At 41.4% G+C, this 18,278-nt stretch overlaps 1 long non-coding RNA gene across 2 annotated transcripts in view; it reads right to left on the reverse strand.

Moving 5' to 3' along the window:
- LOC135421425 (uncharacterized) overlaps positions 1-18,278 on the reverse strand; it is a 181,724-nt gene that overhangs the window by 60,611 nt on the left and 102,835 nt on the right. The window contains exon 3 of one of the 2 annotated variants that reach the window (XR_010433994.1): positions 14,334-14,525. The exons of the other annotated variant lie outside the window; for it this stretch is intronic. This is a non-coding gene — a long non-coding RNA (uncharacterized LOC135421425). Of the gene's footprint in view, positions 1-14,333; positions 14,526-18,278 lie in introns of those variants that run through there. 2 annotated transcript variants of the gene reach the window in all.

Here is an 18,278-nt window from a genome sequence, read left to right on the forward strand (position 1 = left end):
AGCACAAACCCGTCATTAAACACACAGCACACAAAGACTGGTCCTGAGACCAGCGGGTCCCCAGACTTCCATTCCAACCTGGATGTCACCCATTCCATGTGGACATGGGACAGAAACCAGACACAGGCTACAGAGCAGGAATCCCCAGGGATGGAACTGGCCACCTCAATTCACCAAGCGACTTCTTCCATGGTAAATTGTGAAATTGTGTTTTAATACCAGAACAGCTTTCTGCCATATAACCCAAACACCCATTGCAGCCAAAGTAATGACATCCATGGCTCAAAACCAAAAAGAATTATTATTGATCAGGAAAACAGTAGTTTATAATTGAACTGGAGCACTCACCAGCCTCTTTTAATCGTGTATTATACTGTCTTATTTTTTCTTGTTTTATTAAAAGAAATAATTTTCATTGTTTGTGGCTTTATGGAAGGATGAACAGGAATGGACTATTCAACATTTTCAGAGAATCTCTTCCTTGATAACATGGTGTTGCAAAGCAGCAACTAAAAAGTTGTAACTGGTGAATTCAGTGTCTTTTATTTTTTTTATTTGCCTGGCTTTCAAGCAGACAATATTATGGCTTTTTTCTTTTCTTAGTTAACTATCATTGCAGTCAATCCACAAGGTAAAGGGATAGTATAGATTTTACTGAAAGTGCCACTAGACTATTTAATATGTATACTCTATGACAAGTAATAATTTAAATTCACTTGAAGGATTTTTTGTTTTTCACATAAGTTAATTCAGTTGTGACAACAAAATATGTAAAAATATGTTGCCAATGAACATTAACTACATTTTATGTCTCTGTTATTTTGTATTTTACCAGGTTGTCAAGGAACAGATTTACAATAAAACACAAAATATGAACACTTCTGATGTCCAAACATGTCTAGATGGTACTGTGCCTGACTCTAGTAAGAAATTGTTCATAATTTGCATTAATAAGACTCAGTTGGTAGCAAGCCCTTATATGAATTTATACACATCAAAAGCCCATTTTAGCATTTTGTGTGAGAAGCACTGTTTTTTTTACTGACAATTCCTTGGTTTTAATGAGTCCTATACTCGGTAAAATGCATGTTCTGAATTTAATGGGAAAATGCACTACAGGATATAAATGTATCCACCAGAATACATCATTGTAAATCATTCTTAAATCAAATAGTACAGCATTTTAGCTTCAGTCAGCACCAGCACAGGAAGGAGGATCCCCAGCAGGGTACTTGGAATAGTCGGTACTAAGATTTCATTGACTATGTTTCATCTTCTAGAAACTCAACTAAAGTTTTGACTATTTCATAGGTAAAAATGTGTTTTTTAATGAGGATTCTACTTCTTTTTTCAGTATCACAAAGTTATGATGACAATTATATACGTGCTTTAAAAAAAAACCCAAAACAGACTATTTAATTTTGTATCACTGCTAGATAAATTGTTTGTAAGGCAATAATTAGGTATTAGTATTTATTTTCATGAAGTATCTGGGGACAGTACCAACATTACCTCCTGTTTGAAGTATCTAATGAAAGGAAATACAACACAGCAGAAAAGCATTTTTTCTTTAGATTATCAAGTGTGACTCAAATATAGTTATTGGCTTTTGAGGCAAAATTAGTACATACAGGGAAACAGCAGGAGTCTGGTATTACAGGGATCCACTGAAAGGAATGGAGTTACACCTGGGTTTTGTTCTGAAAATCTGAGACATATTGTATTAAAGCAAGATGCTTAGAGTAATACTGGATTTCACAATACAGAGCAGAAAGATGATTTATAAGTTCTCCTCAGTGACTTCATAAGCAGATGTTCGGGCAGAACACTGGTCCAACACTTCTTTTAGCAGGCCATGAGGTCTCAACAAAAACTGCACAGTAAGCTTGAGTACTGAGTGCTGAACATGCAGATGAGGTACTGGGAACTACACTGCAGAAATACAAGAACAGGCCAACAGTGCTTAGAGAGCCAAGTTATAAACAACCTTTACTGCTCTCCAGCACTTCATTCTACATCATAAATCACTACTGTACATCCTAACATCTGTGTCCAGGGTTTCTCAGAGTTAACAAGCACGGCAAGGACAGATTTACCTGTGCCAGTGAGCACACAGCACAGGTGCAAGCTGAGGTGTCCAAAACAAACTGCTATATTACTTCAAATACATCTTTTGCCTACTTTTTAAAAGTCTTAGAGGATTGCATCACTGTGAACTATTTTCTGAGTCAATTCTTTCCCAGATACTTTTTCAGTGTAAGGAAGTGAGCACAAGACAGCAGGTGGGTATAAGGAGAACAGTTCAGGGCAATATGACCCATAATGTGCTCTGCAAGGAAAGAAATCAAAGTGTTTCACATAACACATCACAGAAGACCCTCTGAAAGTCTGATCTTCTGCTAAAAAATCTCCCTTCCTACAGCCTGCAGGACAAGAGAACACTAATAATTCTACATTGGAGCCCTCAGCATTTAAAGAATTACAGGAAGGGAAAAATAAATCCAGCTCTCGTAAACATGGTCTCAGAGAGAATAAGAGGGAAGAGAAGGGCCATTCCTCATGTCAAACCTTAACAGAGTGGAGCAATAAATTCGAGCATCTGGTGTCAGGTGTCCTGAGTGAGTGAGACAGAAATCCAGCACAGTGAGCTCTGACTGAGGCCTGTCAGGGAGGTCAGATGGGACACATGGCAGGTGAGAAGGAGCAGACCTAGAGAGTTCAAGCTTTGCCTCATCTTCCAGGAAAATGGGCATGGCTATCCCATTGCAATGATGCAGGAAGAGAGGGAGCACATTATTGCTGCTGGAAGCAGCTAGGCCTGGCACAGAAGAAATTGCAAGAAGAAAGAGTGAAGAAGCAGCAAATCTCCCAGTGTGCAGCTTCAGCCAGAGGTTCCTGCTAATGGTAAGAGTTCTGCAAGTTTTCTCTTATTCCACTGAATTGGGTTATTTGAAAAATGCTGCTTTTTAATTCTTTGCCCAGTAGAAAATAACTCCTTTTGCTCTAACATACTACAACAAAACATGAACAAAATGTTAGCAATCGCTAGAGAAAAGCATTCTCCAAGATTAGCTCTGTATAAACCAAAGGAAACTCTTGCTATGCATGAACGAGGCCCAGCTCTGGGAGAAAAAAAAAATCTCTGCTCCCTAAACAATTAAGGACATTTCATATTTCTTAAGGAATTGGAACATTATTTCTTTAGATTTTTCCAGGAAACCCCCATCCCTGCAAATGAATAACTGCTTAAGCACAGCTCTGCAGTAAGACCCCACTGCCACCCTTCATCTTTCCACAGCCTCCAAGTGCTGCTGCGATGCTGCGGCACACACAGGTACCTCTCATGGTTATGGGTCCCTTTGGAAACAACCATGCTGGGAAAGTGAAAGGAAGAAGGACCAGGATTTATTACACAAACACAGTCTGCTTCTTTTCACTGACCCCCCCTTCAGTACATGCTATTTTCTCAGGAAAGCTCTGGCCCCTGCAGCTTCCAAAGCCCGAGCAGAGCAGGACCAGCATCTCCTGCAAACAAAGGCAGACAGGATGAAGCAAGGCTACCCCAAACCTGGTTTCTAGCCAGAACTCTAGTGTTCCTGGCTCCATGCTGTACCACCCAAATGACCCCAACTGCCAGGTATGAGGAAGGGGGGCTGTGACCCTCCCCACTGACTCTTGTGACCTGTCAGCCCTTAGCACCACTCTGCCCCCCGCCCCCGTGCCCAAACCTCCTCCCTCAACACGGGTGAGGAGGTGGGGGAGCTTGAAGGTGAAAAAGAATATCAGAGTAGTGAGGGAATGAGGAAGGTGGCTTGGAGAAAGCAAGGTGAACTTCAGTCAAGAAATTCAACTTGCTGGTCTCAGCTTTGACTCAAATCATGGCCCATTTAAAAACGAACAAACAAACAAGTAAACTCAGCTGACTTTCCCCATTTGCACTCTCCAAAACTATTTTTCCAAAGATAAATCAGTTTTTGCTGCCTACTAACCATCAAGGCACTTGATTAATAACTAAACATTCTGTTTGCACTCTCTCTTTTTAAGCAACCAAGAGGATATGCTACATACCCAGCAAAGCACTCGTGCAGCTTGGCAGATGGACTTGCAGCAGTTTTTACATTTCATTAGACAGCAGAAAGCTTGGGACTGTATTAGGAAGCTTTGGATGAAAACTGGAAACCAGTTCTTTTTCTAATCCTTTCTCTATGTTCTCCTGTTGTGAGGCCAAAACAAAGAAATGAGACAGAGAGAGCTCCCAGCACTTTGCCCAGTGTGTTCTGGATGTTCCCCGTAACATCCCAACTGCTGCACACATTTTATCCTCAAAGGCAGATGGTCAAATTGGAGATGTAAAAAACATCCCAAATGCAACTGCCTGAGAGTGTCCCTGAGCCACTGGGGAAAATTGAAGTGAAATTTCTGATCAGATCAGGGAAGCCTCTAAATTCACCCAACTGGAAACCGTTTACACAGACCTCTGCAAAAAGAGACCAGCAAAACTTCCCAACTTCATTCAAAGTCACAGTGATACCCCCAGGCCTGTTTCACCCTCCAACTATTCTTTAATATGCTAAGAAGTTTTTCATTTGTTCCACTTCCTTCTTGCCTTCATTGGGCTTCAAGAAGAAAACTGAATTTGTTTCTTCTCAGGATGTGCAGAACTTAGGAGAGGAGGGGTGTGTATGGGGTGTGAAGGAAATAAAACATCCTGATGTATTTCACCTCTTTTGCCCCTCTAACAGATGGGCAGCTATGCTTCTACCACAAATCTCTGCCTCAAAACAAAAATATGAGCCAAAGCCCTGAGGGAAATGAGCTTGAGTTGTTGAGGGATTTTTTTTCCCATACTTTTTGGTGAGCTCAGGTGGAGGGAGAATAAACTTCTGTTCCTATACATTCAACCACAGCAAGCAGATTCTAAAATTAATCTTCTCTTACACTGCACCAGCACAGGAGTACTCCCTGCCTGGCACAGAGACATGGATCTCTCTGGCACGGAGACCCTTGTAGGAAAGCCCATCACAGTCTATGCTGGAAGTTCCATCCTGCCAGTGGCTTATGAATTATAGGTTTTATCTGTGTTTCCTCTCATTTTTCAGCCCTCAGTGAACGTTCAGGGAGAAAAAATGAGGATTCCTCCCCCTTTGTGGGACAAAGAGATGTAACACAGCAGTACTATTTCCTGCCTGCTGTAGTTGGAAAAAAAGAGAAGGGATAAGCTCAGAAAGTCCTTGTGCTGTAGGAATGGCCCTACCCACAAATTCAGCTCTCCATCTGCCAGAGTGGCCACAGGAACAGCCAAAGAAATTAATTTACCATGTTAAGTCCTAACCCTTCCTGTCTCTTCCACCTGTATTTTGACTGTATAAAGAGAAAAGCCAGGATCCTTACAATGAGAAATTATAAAGAATAAGTCTCAATAAGAATAAAAAATTCTTCCTCCATCCAGTGCTACAAATTGCAGTAGGACAGGAGCTGTTGCAAGCACACATTGCCTGCCATCAGTGCTGCTATTAGGCTGAAGGGAACAAATGTTACTCTTCTTTCAAAAAGATACAGGCCAAGGTCAAAGCTTATGTCATCACAAACGCAAAACATGAGAAGCCTACACGTTGCTTTCAGCAAGAGTTCATTTTGCTGACATGCAGTTTTCTATTCATTTAGGACATTTCCATCTAAGATTAAAAGCCAGAGGGTACACTCTGTGCTGACCTTTCTCTAACAATTAAATAGAACACAAAATCTTCAGGCTTCAGAGGGAAAAATTGACACCAATTTAGTCTTAGATAACACAGCATCAGTGAGCCCAATCAATAGCATGCACGAGACAGTCAGCAATTTAGGCATCTTGTTACATTTCTTTTTTGGGGGTATGCACACTAGCAAAGAGAAAAAATTGCTATGAGGATCAAAGCACAGTAGAGAAAAGCTGATAATTGACTACAATTGCAGTTCAGTATTCCATTGCTGAAAGATACTACCAGAGCAATTCACAGCTTTCTCTGAGATTCATTTCCTTCATCAAGATCTTGAAAAGTATTCTTCCTTTTTGGTTAGCTCTTAATTGTAATGGACACTTACTTATCCTAAAGGATAAAAATTCCAGCACAAAAGGATTTTCTTGAATATTTCCATCTAAATAAAAAACGTGGTTCTGTTTGGGAGCAGAGCTATGCTGCCAGCATTACATTATTCTCAAAGTCAAGTTCAACAGATCAGTTTTCCAGGACTGTCAAAAAACCAAAGTGACAGAAATTGGCAGTCCATTTAAGACCCTGTAAAGCATGGTGTATAAGGCAAATGCACACGATTACCTTATATTAGAGACATTTTATTTTATTTGGTTTCCATTTCGGTAGATTTAGATTTTATTTTTCCTCTCCAGAAAGAGAAGTTGTGGTTCACCACAATTTGTGTGACTATTCTGACAGTTACTTTATGGCTCCCTGACCCAGTTGTGTTCAGCTGGAGGGTCAGCTGAGTTCTAGAACTGGGGTCTTTTTCTCTTTTATGCAGAGGGCCCTTGGTGCCAGGAAAATTCAATGTCAGACCACAGAGGGAGCATCTCAAACAACTCTCCCCTTACATGTCTGGGTGACTTTTTGTTGCAAGAGCTCTGCCTGGCCAAACTTTCAAATGCTGGTTTGTCTTTTCTGAAAGCACTGGCCTCCAGTAAAATTCTTTCTAAAGAACCGAAAGTTATCATTGCAGGCCTTGAGCTACACTTTATTCTAAAATAAAACTTTTAAGCTAAAGCCTTTCCCTGCCAGGCAGATATGACAAAGCCTTGTCAAAAGGACTGCAGTAGCTATAATAAATGGCTCAAAATGACCTGTCTAACAGGGAGGATGCAGCAGCAATCCTAGTTCCCACAGCTGGAGATTGCCAGGATGAGATCTAAGGCAGAACACAGGCACTGCAAGTCAGGAATTCCAGTGTTAACCATTTAGACTCAGTTCCCAGGACTGAAACTCAAGCTCAGAATTAAGCCTGTAGGCAGGTGCTAATACTACACAGTCTTGTAAGTCTGAATGACTTCACACAACCTGGATCCAAAGAAGGTGCTTTCCTGAGAACAGGTACCTATAAACAGTTTTTGTAAGAAATTAGCTGTCTCAAAATGTGTCCACAAGTACAGAAGACAGACAGATAACAGCAAATATTCCTACCCTGCCATTGATCTGTAGGTACACGTTCTGCCTCAGCATTTTGGCTCATCATCATAGAACATCATTTAACTGGGCATACACAGACCATTATTACTCTAAGTTCCTGTTCCTAACAGCTCAGACAGGTCAAGAAGAAATATTTTAAGGTTGGAATAGCTACCTCATTCACCCAGGAAATGAGAGACTTTACCTCTAAGTTGCTGCTTAGGTGAGGTCAGGAGAATAACGGGAAAGTGCAATCCCCCAGAAACAAGATGTTGGCAAAACATGACGAATACCAACTGTTCCCTAGTTGTGCACCTTTGATGTTTAATAAGAATTCTGGTTGCATTACATATACATGCAAGAATAGTTCATTTTTCAAACAGCCGTTGCCAAGGAAGTAAATTAGGAAAAGTTACTAATTAAGAGACATTGAGATTGTCTAGCAGTTCTTTCTAGAAAGGTAATAACAAACAAAAGCAAGTTTTTACTGAAGTACAGACCATGGCATATTAAGGAGCTAATTAACAAGGAGCAACACAAGTTTATGACCTCAATTAAAAAAAAAAAAAACTAACCCACATGAGACATATTTCTGATTGCCTACTTGAGAAACAATTGAGAACCGGACCAGTAAGATCAGACTCCCTCCACATATTTCAAGTACACATTGATTGGAAATGTCAAAGAATCAAAATCTCATTAACAGGAATTTGTCCTGCATTGATCTGACCCTCTATCCAGTCACCAGAAGTGTTGGGTTGTGTTTCTGCAGAGGAGAAATACCAAGAATGCCTGGTTAAGCAAAGAGCAAAATATATTAAGCAGAGAAACAGACACGCTTTTACCCTCAGGTAATCCAACTAATCTATGATGATTTCATTACTGAAAGTTTTATTATCCAAGCAGGTTCTGGGGTTGTTTCTTTTTTTAAGATAGGAGGGTGATTTATTAATCCTGATACATGGTCCCAATACAAACTGAAGAGATACTGAGCCTGAGTCTGCTCCCACTCAGACAAGTCCCTGGAGCTGCCTTGGTACAAAACTGAGGTGAATAAGAAGAGAACCAGGCTCTCAAATTACACCAGTCAAATACTTTCCCTCAGTGGGAATACTGTACATGGTACTTCACCAACAGGCAATGAGTTTAGGAGGTTTCAAAGCACAGAGGCAGTCTTCAAACAGTTCAAAAATAAAGAGCAGTCTATGCAAATCCACATAGCTCCTGATATCGCCTCACGCCAATGGGAAATGTCACTAGCTTTTTTTAAAAAAGAAACATGTTGAATAGCCAAAGAAAATTGCAGACTGCAGTTAAAAGGAAAGTTTCAATTTCCCAAAACAGATGGATTAAATAAGTTGCTGATATGAAAAGGAAGTGAAACATGGAGTTTCTCAAGTCTCACTTTAGGCACAGCCCCAGTACTAGATACTGGAACCATGTACCAAGTCCTCCTCTGCCTTAGGAAGCAATCTCTCGTTTTCTCCTGATCTCCCCTTCCCCACATTCCCCAGCCAATGTGCTCAGGCCTCTTCAAAGAGGTTTTGCTTTTATTGAAAGGAGGCACCTGCACTGAAATTTGCTCCAGGACTGCCTCTGTTGTGAGTTCCCTGTGTGCCTCCAGGAGCTGCCTTTTCCCTGCTCCAACACCGTCCCTCCCCATCCCTTCCTTTTTAGCACACTCACACTTCCCAACATAGACCATCTCTCAAAAGCCTGCACAGCCACATTTCTCACTGTTTCTTATCCATTCCTCTGCTCCAGTGTCTTTACTTCCAGGTTATCTTCTCCATCTTGTAAAACTGTCTGTTACACAGCTTTCAGCACACAGTGCATGTCTGAGCTGAAGCTGTTCAGCTGTTCTACCAGAATACCACCCAGGGACCACCCCAAGCTCCCTGACACTCATGAACTGCAATTGCTAGACCCAAAAATCATTATTCAGTGGGCTAAATGCATCTAGTTGTGAAGTATTTTCATTAAAATTTTGCTGCTCTTATTTCTAATATGCCTCCCCATCTACTTTGGGAGACAATTTTATAATCTTATAATTCCTAATTTCATCCATTATTCCATCTTGAATAATTATTTCCCACTTGATGCTCATGCCTTTAAAGTAGTTGTCTGATTATGTCAGTCTAAGACCCATCATTGTCATTTAACTGGGTCATACATCTCAGATTCTTCTTCCTTCCTGGTATGAACTGTATTCCCAAGTGAGTTTGTTTCTCAGATTGTCACTGTCCAGGAACAAATCCCACAGAAAGATTTTAATTGCAGGCTATAATAGTGCAGACCACCAGAAACCATCTATTGCTACCCCTAACCAGTTTAAAATGAGACAAGTCAAAAGCTTGATTTTCTAGTCTTCAGAGCAAAGCAGGTGTCTAGTAAACATCATGCAGCCCAAACTCAGGACACACAGGGATCAGAGACAGAAATATTTGCACACTCTCTACCTGCTGCTCTCTAGAATTTCTCTTAAGAATCCCAGAATTTCTCATTGCACATAAGAAATACCAGCATGTTCTTTCCTGTACCATTGTTGGCACAAGTGGGTCAACATGTTCAGTCACGTGGACCAAACGTGACAACCATTGTCAACAGCGTGAATTCACTCAGCAGACACAGAGACCCTGCGAGGTAACTGCAAATCCAGCTTGGTGCTGATGACATCAGAGAAAACCAGCAAAGACAGGAATTCCCACCCCAACCATTCTGTGAAGTTTTTTCCAAAACACAAGGATAAGGAAGTTTCCCACTCCTTCTTGAAAGGTGCAGAACACACAATACATGTTTGCTCAGTTACAGGTATCAGACACAGAGTAAAAGTTCACGTGCACACTAAATAATACATCCCGCTACATTTAATAATTTTAAGTGCTCGTGTCTCTGATGTTCGTGTTTCTGGAAAAAAGCAGCTGTTTGATTGTAATTAACTGTAGGATTTTCAATAAAGTGAAGAATAAGAAGTCCAAGGGCAGACAGAACAAATCTGTGGGTTGTTAGCAAGATCAAACAAAACCTTCAGTGTTTATGCTCTCGGGGGTTGCAGTGAAAAATAACAGATTTTGGAAAATGGCACCATTATCATCATTAAGGTCACTTCTTAAAAAGGACATCCTCACACAAAGCCAAGGAATTTCCCAGGCAAGTGCTCCACAGACCAAGTTAATAAGCTGCATTAAGACATGCTCACTGCTCCTCCACCCCTTTTCCACTCTTCACACCCAAGCTATGGGATAGGATGGGTAGGACTCCCAACCTTTGCTGCAGGCAATTCCTAGGAAAGCCCACATGCTCCAAGGCAGCAAATCCCAGCTGGCCCCCCCTAGGTGTCCCAGGGCCTCACAGACTGGACACAAAGCTCATGTTTTGCTTCCTTCTCTCAGTCAGGCTATGCAGGACCCAACAGTAACTCTCACAAGTCCACAGAGGACACAGATCATTCACACACTGAATTCACACAGTGCCACCTGCCAGGACTTGGACCATCAACAAGGGCACAGTCCCACAGTGCCAAGCAAGAGCAGCAGAGCAGGGCTGTGGTGGCATCCACAGTGATTACCAGAGGCAGGCCAGCAGGTCAAGCCAAGAAGTCAAGTCAGCAAGATGAGGCCCAGACCAGTGAGGTACCTGGCAGGGCACAGGCACACCCATAGAACAGCTCAGGCAAGAGCCACAGGCAAGGTGTTTGAGCTGCCAGACACCTCCTGAACCAAAAAGTTCCAGATGAGATTTCTGACGGATTTTTTTCCCACAACTTTTCCAGGCAGTCAGAGGGTCAAAACTTACCTTGAGCAGCCAAACCCCCAGGTAAGAAAACATGAAAACTCGAGACTTCTTAAGGGTGTGAAAGAATTTCCATTTTCCATTATCAGGCTCACAGAATGGCAGGAGTCAGCAGTAATGGGTATGGAGCTCTAATCTCTGGGTAGGTGCTTCCCAGTGCTGTGAAGTACTCATGGCACTGGTGTCTGAGGGGAACCTGAGAGCTCCCTCTCATCCAGTTTTAATTTTGTGGACTCATTGATTCCCCCATCTTTGCATCCTGCAAGTGTCTTAACATACCTACACCAGAGCATTCCCATTTTAAATTCAGAATCTGTCCAAAGAACAAAACCCACCTGATACATTCTTGTTGCATTCGACTCATTAATCTCCCTACTTGTCAAAGGCACTCAGAAATTGAGCAATAGCACCAAAAGCATCCATCCTTTTGTCATGAACCACCCTCTGGGATCAGCATAAACACCCACTCACAGCAAGAAGCCAAATCAGTGTCCATGGAAAACAGACTTGTGCACTCACAACACACCTTCTGCTTCTAACCTTTCTCTCAGACATGCAGCAGGGAATTTTGCATAAGAGATGCCCTTTGTATATTCTATGCATTTTGGGGAAAACTGGCCTGTTTGCCTGTCTCCATTCATCTCCTCCTGCTCTTTGAAGTCTATAGAGACAGTTAATCTTCCTTCAGTGGCAACTGCAGCAGTGTCTGATTTTTATACTATCGATCAGTGCACTGTCTGTGTGGAACACCTAATGTAGCATAATTCAGTCACAGAAGGTAGGAAGACTGTCAGTCAGGGAAGTCTCTAAATGTTTTGATAGGAGCCTTGCCCCACAGAAGTAAGAAAAAAAAAAAAAAAGCAAAAATTTGAGTAAACCAAGGAGGAAAACTAAGGATTTTCAAATGTTTGCCCTAATGCTTCCTAAAGACCTTGCAAAAGGCCAGGAGAAGGGAAGTAACAAATTACATGTAGAAGAAACCTTGATAACAAAATTGGCTCTTTCTGCAGTTACTTTCAACTGCAAACATGGTACTGGGTCTGGGATTCAAATGGCAGAAGCCTTGACACCACTATGGATCTCCCAGATGGTCTCAATCAAGTCCCTTTATCTCAATTCCTTTTCCCATCCTTTTCTGCTCTTTCATTTCAAAATCAAAATTTTCAAAATAAAAGAAATCTAAGCTTTAAGAGAAAAGACTTGTTCACTCCTGTTTGTGTAACCGCAGACTCAGAAGTTTCAACATGTTACTCAGGACACATTTACTCAAAGCATATGACAGTGGAGGAAATCAAAACTGAAGCTATTATGACAACACATCTGTTCAGCTATAAAAGGAATTCCCATTATTCCTCATCTCCCACTATCTCCATGAAGAGCTCAAGAGAAGAGCTGCCTGCTAAAGGGCAGGCACCTCTCCTTTTCCTTGCCAAAATCAACTATCCACATCCCCTGTGTGAGGTGTCACCTCCATAACACTTGGGAAGCATCCCTGGCATGAAGCTGCTGTGCAGGACAGAGCTGCTGCAGAGGCAAAGTTGAGAGCAGGGTCTACACCCCCAGTGTCATCACTGCTCTGGTGACACCTAAGGCACCTCTGCTTGTAGGTACATGTCCACCTAGGAGAGAAGCCACAGCACATGGGAGATGGTGCAGCTTTAGTTTAAGACTGGCTTCTCTATGTTTATTGCCAATAAATGAAAAAAAAAAAAAAACCAGACTCTAAAAGCAATAGGGATTTAGGGCTTCTTTGAGAAATATTTTTTTTAATTCTTTTCCACTTCCTAGGTTCAAGAATAGCCTACAAAATACTTTTTAAAATTGTTTCAAGACTGATTAAACCTGACAAGAGATCTCAGGCAAAGGAAATCCTCCTAAACTCTGGAGTTTATCAAAGTCTGTGTACATTGTATTTGAAATCAATAATCCTGCATGATCTACAGCATAAGTGCCTACCTCCTCTCTCACAGCAACAAAATCACATTTGGGAGGATGCTGTCTAGCTCTATCCAGCATAAGCAATAATAGCAGAACCATGAGAACTTCAACTACCATGTGCTTGCAGAGCACGTCCCATGACCACTGACTAACACCGAATATTCACCAGTGCTGGTAGAACTGGCTGTCCTACTCAAGGCCAAGTTCACTCCAGGAAGAGCCTTTATACCTCTAACCACACCTACAGAGCCATTCTTCTGCTTTCTTGTGTTCTTGAAAATTTTCTATCTTCCCCACCACTTTAGACCAAAAGAGGCATCTGAGAGTCTCACATCCAGCCCTGGATGACACGAGGTGAACTTGAGGCTTTCTTGTCAAGAGATCTCTACTGCTTCACCCAGGGTCAGCAGGTCTAGATGGGTCACTTCTGCTCAGTCAAGATGCAAAATTGTTCTTGCTAAGACTTGTCTGTCTCATCATTCCTTTCTTTGACAAATAAATGCGTTTAGAATAACCTGTTTGTTCAACACATTTAACAGAAAAATACAAATAATGGAAAAAGTTCTGCTGATTTCCAGGACACTAGCATTCCATCACATAATAAAAGTCTGTGGGATATAAAAATCCATAGATTTTCCATTTGGTAGTAAAAAATAGTAAGGAAAAGGATGTTTTTTAAATCTATAATGATACAAGAGTGACCCAAAAAAATGTAAAAGTTTTTGTGGGTTTTTTAACCTCTTATTTGACTAACTGGCTTCTAGCAGCTTCTGACCAAAGCTTTTATCAGTTTTCATGAAAACAAGAATAAAGATGAAGGTTAGGACAGTGCCATCAGCTGAAATTTGCACTCACACATAGACATGTTCAATTTCCAGCTTCAGAAATCAATGACAGCAGCTACTAAAATTCACCTGATCAAGAAAACATGATTAAAGGGAGTAACACCAGCATATCCTAAAATATTTTTCAAGTAAACCAATTTCAAGTTGGAATCAATTTAAGATTAAGATAGCAAGTGAAGTGGTAACATAGAGCTGGACATTAGATCAAAGGTAATGATGCTCCCTCTCTGGCTGCCAACCCCTTTGAGATGTGTTTGCATTACCACCAACAAGATGACCTACCATTTACCTGCCATTAGCTTCACCAGGTCATGAAAGAAATCAGTGTCTTAACTGTAACAGATGTTATTTAGTAGGAGCCTTTGTGCAATTGTCTCACAATAATTCATGTTTAAATTTATGGGAGGCATAAAATTCCCGTGGTAGAGTGCCTGTAAGAGAACTAATGTATCTTTTATGACAGTTACTGACAGCCAAGACAACTCTTAGCTTGCAATACCTCCTAGTTAATTGGTAACTTTGGTCTCGAAGAAGACACACTAAATAAGTGTTTTTCAGTAATTTCCCTTTGTTTGAAGTCCACAGTGAAGTTTACAGTGACCTCATTTGGACTTCAGCTTTCTATAACAGGTTCCTTCAATCCCCATTTGGTAGATTAGATCGGACTTTCAGAACAGATTAACTTACAAAGTAGAGGCTTCAAGCTTCCAGAGTTATTCCAAAATCAAATTCCAGCAGGTACAGACTGGGGGTTGAAGGTGGCCTCTTGTCTCCGTTTGCACACAGGACCATGGAGCTATAGCAAGAGCAAACAATTGGACAATAAGAACACTGCCTTAGCAAAGAAACCTGTAAGAAGAAACAAATACAAAACCACTGCTGTGACTCATTACACTGTCACTCTGAGGGGAAAGGAGAGAATAAGACTTTTCTCCACTGGATTTTTGCAAGTCTTTTTACTCGTGCATGTAAACACTCATAAATGGAGCTCCTGACTGGTGTGTCACAGAAATTGCTGGGATGTCCTGCCCATGGGCACATTTGCACTCAACACTGGAATTTATACACTCAACACTGCTCCCAGAAACACACCCACTATACAGAGTTAAGCACATACAAAAAAAATCCTTATAGGATCTAGGTTTGTTTACCCAGTTTCAGTAAGTGCAGCTTAATTTTTCCCACCTATATTTTGAGGAAGACTTAGACCATGAAAGTAGGCAGAAACAAGTGAAGAACAGCAGTTGGAAGCTGCAGATGCAACCTGAGTTTAGAATATACAGTTTGATATCTACAGTTACAACTTCTGTTTTCCACAGAAGTTGAGGAACAGGGTGTTCAGGTATGGGACTGAGGAATACAGTGAAACTTGAAGCAAGATTTGGATAAAATGAGTGTCCAACCAGGGAGAAGAGGCCTGTCTCCCTGCAGGAGAGAACTGCAGGAAAAGCATTTGTCTGGAGAAATGATGGGCAGCAAAAGTTACAGTTTCAGCCCTGGAAAAGGCTGCTACCAACTCATCAAAGCAAATCAAATCAATCAAAGATTCCTTTTTGGTGTATTAACATTTTATGGGAGCAAAAGTCACATAGTGTTGGTTTGGCCAGGAATAGCACACACCTAAAGAAGCCTCAAAGGCAGTGACAAACCTCAGCACTCCACAGGTGCTGGACAGCTGAGCACAGAGTTAAGAGGAAAAGCAAAGGGAGCCCAGAGTGGCACCCAAGGCCTTGTTTATGCTCTCAGTGCTTACCTATGAGATCTCGAAAAAAAAAATCCCCCCCAGCTAGCAACTATTTGGCCAATATAGGTATAAAGCAGTTCTTTGAGAGCCATCAGTTTTCCAAGGAAGAGGGCTTTTTCTGCTATAAGCCCTCCTCTGCACATGCACAGCAATGCCATTGAGAGATGGAGTGACAGCGACAGCCCCAACTAACAAAGTTACACAAGGAAAAACTGAAGAATAAAATACCCAGGCCTTAAAAGCAGATATGGACTCTAGACCTGTCTTTACCTACTTAAACATGAGAGAAAAATGAAAGTGTGAAATAGAGAAGCCACACATCATAGCCTTAAATCCCATCGTGGACAAGGACTTACAGACTCCTTCCCCCCAGGTCCCCTTGAGGACCAGTGTGTTCTTGCCTTGCTGTGGGGGCACGAGGCTTTTACACCTCAGGGGAGAGTGGGCAGATGACATCTCACACAGCAAGTTATAAAACAAGCAACAGAAAATGAAAGAGATGTTGACCTAATAAAGCCTCTCCCTCTGAGCTGGGTGTCACAGGGACTCAGGTGGGTGTTAGAGACCACACAGTGCATCTGAAAAAGGACAAATTTAAAATAAGATAGCCTGGTATTTCTACCAAGGACCAGAAAAGTACACTGTTCCAAGGACAGAAAGAGCTCTTACTTGTTCAGGAAACATACCATTAGATCACTGTAATATACATTATTACACACTGCCTGCTATGGAAGGGCAAACAGTATTTGACTTGGCATAAAATTGGGACAGTGGAGAGTTACAAAACTTGAACTTGCACAGATCCCATCACTGTTGGTTAAACCACCAGAACACTTCGAATCCATCTGAAGTGACAAAGCTGCCATGTGTTAATGCTGTGGAACACACACCTCTGGCACTTCTCAAAGCCTGCAACTCTCTGCAACTTTGACACCCAAGTTGTGCAACTAACCAGTCAACTCTTGCAGACTTTAGATTAATCTTTAACTAAACTGAAAGCAGAAACATCCCTAGGCCCCCTCTGTTCATATAGTGGTAGCCACATGTTATTCATACCTATCCCTCTGTGACAGTCACAGCTGAGACACTTTTCCCCTTCTTTGCATGATCTAGACCATGTATCAGAATTCTTCCCTTCCTCTAACTCACAAATGCTCTACAAACAGGTTGTGGTTTTCAAGAGTTCATATAATGAACATGTGTAACTTTGATAGTCTTTTCTGCAAATTAAAAGAAAAAAACAAGCTTTTCAAAAGGGCTAACACTTCTAGTGGGAATATTTCAGATATCTATGGAAGTATCCATGGTGCTTTCGTCTTCTGTGTTTTGTTCTTGTGAATAAGAATTAGCAGAACCAGATGTTTGTAAGTGATTAAAATGGAAGGCAATAGCAGCAAATCAAATCAGCAGGTTTTACTCACAGGAACATTTGCAAATGTTTTATTGCTGCATTCACTCAACTCCAGTCTGAGCTACTTTGGCTCTACTTCTTTCTTCCACCAGCTTCTCCTCTTCATAGCTTTTAACAGATTTGTTGAAGTTTCATTCCTGCTGCAAGTCTCTGTTTCTATTAAATCTGGTTCTGTGTTAAGTGCACATTGAACATATCCTCACAGTAACAGCTGGGAGAAGTTAGACTTGGGTTTTTCCTTTTTCTACTGAACTTCTCTGGAAGCACTACCAAGGAGAAGGGAGGATTCACATCTTGGAAACAGCAATGAGTAAAACAGTGTGCAAATAAAAAAAAACAGTAAGAATTTCAAAGAAAATTCACTTAAATTGAATCTTCAATTCAATCTTCAGTGTGTGTTAAGCACCCTTGACCTTCTGGAGCAGAAGACTGAAAGTTCTGTCACCCAGTTTTAATTTTTCTTTTCCCTGGTACATTTTTTCAAACAAAACTAACTTCAGAAGGGAGGGGGCACAATATTATGAAGTACATTAACCAAGATGGAACCACAATGCTTTCATCTCTGTATGAATCATCCAGCGAAGAAAACCAAGGACACTGATTAGGCTTTTTGTGATGGGAAGCAGGATGAACGTTCTGCAGGTTACAGCTAATGAGGATACGAGTTCACAATAGGCCCATTCTTCCCCAGCACCTGAGTAATATTGGTCAGGTGCTCAGCTGAGGGGATTGTGTGAACTTTACAACACAATAACTCAATGAAACGACGTAGGACAGTGACTGTGTAATGCTGCACTGCAGCACAGACAGTGTCCCAAAATTCACTTTCTTATTTTCGTGTGACAAATGGCTCTCGCTTCTGTCCCTGAGGAAAAATGACTCACTGGCTTCTTAGCTCCCTGCAGAGAAGTTTGTGTTCTGCTCTGCTCTCCCCACCCTCTGTTACTACTTTGTTTTCTTAAGGCTTTAACTGTTGTCCAATCTAAGCCTTCAGGAGTAACACAAGGCAGCAGGATTTTTGTTATCCTTGGGCTTTTTACATCCCAACTGCTCAGGGTGGGTTTTGTTTGTTTCTAAGAAAATCACCACAACACACTGTCGCTTCCAAGTCACAGCAGAAGGAAAAGCAGAACCGTAGTAACACTTTTCCAACTCTAGTGGTTTTTAGGATACCAGATGCAATGCAGCATTTTGGGGAGGAATTTATACAAGAAGGGAGTGTCAGGGAAAAGTGAACACTGCCTGAAACAAGGTTGTCAGCCTGGTGTTCTGTATCAGCATTTTCTCTAAGAGAAGACTCCAAACAGGAGTAGAAGATTAAGAAGACACAGGAAGGAGTGAGGGATAAAGCTCAGATTGTTTTCTTCCTACCACAGACCTCCAAGACATTGAAG

The sequence above is a fragment of the Pseudopipra pipra genome, chromosome 13 (genome assembly GCF_036250125.1).
Source record: "Pseudopipra pipra isolate bDixPip1 chromosome 13, bDixPip1.hap1, whole genome shotgun sequence".
Lineage (NCBI taxonomy): Eukaryota > Metazoa > Chordata > Aves > Passeriformes > Pipridae > Pseudopipra > Pseudopipra pipra.